We start from the raw sequence: 4,416 nt of genomic DNA on the forward strand, positions 1-4,416 counted from the left end.
TTAACTATATAAATAAAATTCAATGGTTAAGAAATTTTGTTTATTGGAGGCCTTCTAACAGATTTCAGATGTGTTCTTGACAATTATCAGGTGTACAAATTAACCTTTACATTTAATTATGTACAAAATGCATCATAGAAGCTTGCTGAAAATTTGAAATATTACAGACATCGAAATTGTGAACCATTAAAAAAAAAATAACAATTATTGACCGCACCAGTTTTATGAAATACCATATTAAAATTTTGTCACTTTAACACAGCTAATTATAAAACATACAGATTATCATCGTGAATATTTCAGTTTAAATCAAAATGTAATTTAGGAAGTTGCTGAACATTTGGCATGTTATAAAGACCAAAATTATAAGCTATTAAAAAAAGATAACCATTACTAACCGTGCCGTTATTGAGATACAATTAATTAAAATCTGATTCTGAACATAGAGAAATTTCTCTGTAACAATCATCGTTTCTATTATATTTTTGAACGTGACTATGTCGAAATTACCTTAACACTTTATCTACCGGGCTATATTTAGAAACAGTGTTTAATTCAAAAAAAGAATATTCTACAGTAGCATAAGCCAATCTAGGCTGACAATAATTCCTCCATACTGTTACTGGGTACATTGAAAGGCAAGTCTGTTTCCAAACACTAAACATTGTAAGTAGACAATCGTCAACACAGTAAATAAATTCGGATAGCTAAATACTGGAATTAAAAAGCCTATAAATAGGCTCCCGGTAAATAAAGTGTTAAGTGTTTGCATTCTATCCTCATATATTTCTATTTTTCCCATTCTACGCTAAATGTGACCTGGCCATCGAATCGAAACCTAATTCGGTCCAACATAATCATCATCTACCCTGAACTAACTGACTAACTCGGACTTTTTTAAGGTCACCTCTTTACGGTCCTCTCGTAAGAAGACAATGGGGCGCAGGAAAGGGAGAAAACGCAATGGGCCACGTGGAGAGCACGAAACACCTAACCCAGACCACGAAGAAGGTGTAATACTTGATCGGAGAAAGAGGACGACGAAAGGAGGTGGTGGTAGCCGGGTATAAAAGAGTCGCGGCGAGCCGCCTCGTCTGTTTTAACACTCTCACCGGGTACCTCGGTAGATCCGTCGTCCTGATATCGCCTAGATCACGGGTAGCTAGTGCTCGTACTCGAAGAGGATCTAGAGAAAAGAGGGAGAGGTGAGTTTCACGCGTGTACAGCTTCGTGGTTGTCCGTCTCTCTCGTGCGCATTTTCACTGGGATTCAGTGGGCCATTCAGGAAACGCTGTAGTGCTCGATCGCACCGATGGATACGAGTCCTTGTGTGTCCTTGTTCTCTGGAAACGTTGTGGAATCAGTGATGTGCGCGACGGGGGTGGGTTCGTCGCGATTCTCACGATCCGATGGTGACCCAACTTGCAAGAATCGTTTTCCGAGTGTCCGTCCTTCGATTTTTTCGAAACTTTATTTTCTTATATTGGTCCGTTTTCGCGTTTAGGGGGTGAAACGGACCCTCAAAGTTCACACGAAGAGGTACAACATTTCTTATTCTATTATATACCCCATTTTCAACGAGGAAGTGAAAAATAATTTTTAGATATTGATATCCTTGTGAATTCTTAAAAACAAAAGCATTGTTTCATTTTTAAAAAATTGGGATTTCACTTTTTAGGAAAACTTTGTATTATGTTTTTTGTAGGGTTCCGTGAGATGTATAAAGAAAAAAAGTTTCAATTCATAATCTATGTTATTAAGAGAGCTACGAATTTTTAAAGATTAGACAACTTTTTGGAGGGTTACAAAGCAGTTCTTCGGAAATTGCTCGCAAAGTTTCGATTTTTCGAAAATTATACTAGGAAGCTTTTCTCTATAAAATTAAATTATCTACAAGAATTGTTTTATACAAATTTTTCGTAAAATCGATCTTTTTACAGTTATTCGACGATTTGCGTTCTATTTTAACAGATTCGAAATTTTTAAAAATTAGTGTCTCACAAAAAACTCATGAAATATCGATTTCGAATTTAAAATATAATTACTCCACAATATTATGATCGATATTTATGAAAATAAATCATCAATCTTTTTTTCCATCTTGTAATTACTTTTGTGTAAAGTTCAACGAATTCTTTCCATGTATTTCATAATGGAAAATTTCAGTGAGCTAAGATTGCAATTGAGATAAAAATTTGTATCTGGCACGAAAAGTTTGAGTATACAGAAGTATCAATGATATGAAATATATTGAAATATCGATAATATAAAATATTAAAGTATACAGAAATACCAATGATATGAAATATATTAAAATATCAATAATATAACATATTAAAGTATACAGAAATACCAATGATATGAAATATATTAAAATATCAATAATATAACATATTAAAGTATACAGAAATACCAATGATATGAAATATATTAAAATATCGATAATATAACATATTAAAGTATACAGAAATACCAATGATATGAAATATATTGAAATATATTAAACTATCAATAATATAAAATATTGAAGTATCGTATATATAAAGTATTGAAAAATCGTATTTTCAGTGAGCTAAGACTGCAATTGTGATAAAAACGTTTATCTGCCACGAAAAGTTTTGTTTTATCTTCTACCATCAGTTTTTCAATCAGCTTTTGACTAAAAAAAATATTGCTCTAAAACGACACACCGTTCTAGACATTTTACTAAAGTAGAAAATCTTTCTTTAAGGTGTAGAGCGTTTCTAAATAAGCTCCCAGTACATAGAGTGTTAAGTAGAACAACGTAGCTGTTCCACCGACTATACTTCCGGGTCCCCAAGGATCTGGTTCGAACCTAATCGTGTACTCGTTCGATAACGAGCTAGACATAGTCATTTCGTTTAGGTGTTACGCCAAAAGTGGGCTAATAGTAATTATTTTCGACACTGGTATTAATTATTTCCTGTGTTTCGATTATATTATCAATAAATTACGGAGTTGATGCATTTATGACGTACAATAATGTAAGATACTTAAAAAGAAACTACTTAAAACGTACATACTGTATGTTGAATATATTATACAATTATTACAACGATATTGTTATTCCATTTTGCTGGATGTTTATGCAGTTATTGCAAATGAAAATATAGCGAAATGAAAATATAGAAATCTACGAGAGTCTGAGTAAATAAAAAATATATTAATTATTAACAAATGTGTGTGTTTAAAAAATGGGACACACTTTCATTTATGCTTCAATTCTTTTTTCTGTATCTACGAAAGTGTGAATTTGCATTAACATCCGGTGTCTATTCATGAAAAAGTCTAAGTAGTTTACTGAAGTTATCACTGAACCTACCACGACCTACATGACCGTATCCAAACTTCTGTGTACAGTTCTTCTATGCATAATTCTATGAATTATGTGTAATTGTTTCATGCATTGTTCAATTTAGTTCCACGTAAACAAATTTTGCGTTTAATTGGAAAAAGTGTCTTTAAGACTTGGCTTTTTTTTTTATCACTGTAGAAATTGGTACAATTGAAACGTGGCTAGGTTTAGTGTTTACATATAATAACAAAATGACGATTAAATAGTTCTACTCGAACTAAAGTTATAAATGTATGAATACAAAGGCACAGAATTAATTTGTACACTTATTAATCGTTATATGGTGTAGTTTCTACTGACTCGATAAGGTATTTGGCAAGGTCTGCCACTGTTTAGTAAAGTATGATGATCAACTCAAACGTTAATAAATTTCCAATTAAAGAAATAATTGAATACACTCTGTGATGTGATATATTGAAACAAGTGTTTTTGAAGAAGTTGTTGGGAGATAGTCACGTTCAAAAGTATTGAAATTTTTGTAAAAATACAGTTTTATTGTTCTCCCACACGTCCGTAGTAAAATTAATATTTATATTCACACATACAATTGTATGTATATAATCCTCTAAAAATGGTTGTTGCAACAACGTTGACTGTTACCGCGCAATTTCTCTACGTTCTGGATCAAATTTTAATTAATTGTATCTCACTAATGGCACGGTCAGTAATGGTTACTTTTTTTTTTGTGTGGTGTATAATTTCGGTTTTTATAACATCAAGTTTTATCAAATTATCAGCTACTTTCTGAATTACATTTTAATTTAAATTGAAAAAATTCAGGTCAAAGTCTGTATGTTTTATAATTAGCTGTGTTAAAGTGACAAAATTTTAATATGGTATTTCATAAAACTGGTGCGGTCAATAATTATTATTTTTTTTAATAGTTCACAATTTCGATGTCTGTAATATTTCAAATTTTCAGCAAGCTTCTATGTTGTATTTTGTACATAATTAAATGTAAAGGTTAATTTGTACACCTGATAATTGTCAAGAACACATTTGAAATCTGTTAGAAGGCCACCAATAAACAAAATTTCTTA

Source organism: Hylaeus anthracinus, unplaced genomic scaffold (assembly GCF_026225885.1).
Source record: "Hylaeus anthracinus isolate JK02 unplaced genomic scaffold, UHH_iyHylAnth1.0_haploid 3, whole genome shotgun sequence".
Lineage (NCBI taxonomy): Eukaryota > Metazoa > Arthropoda > Insecta > Hymenoptera > Colletidae > Hylaeus > Hylaeus anthracinus.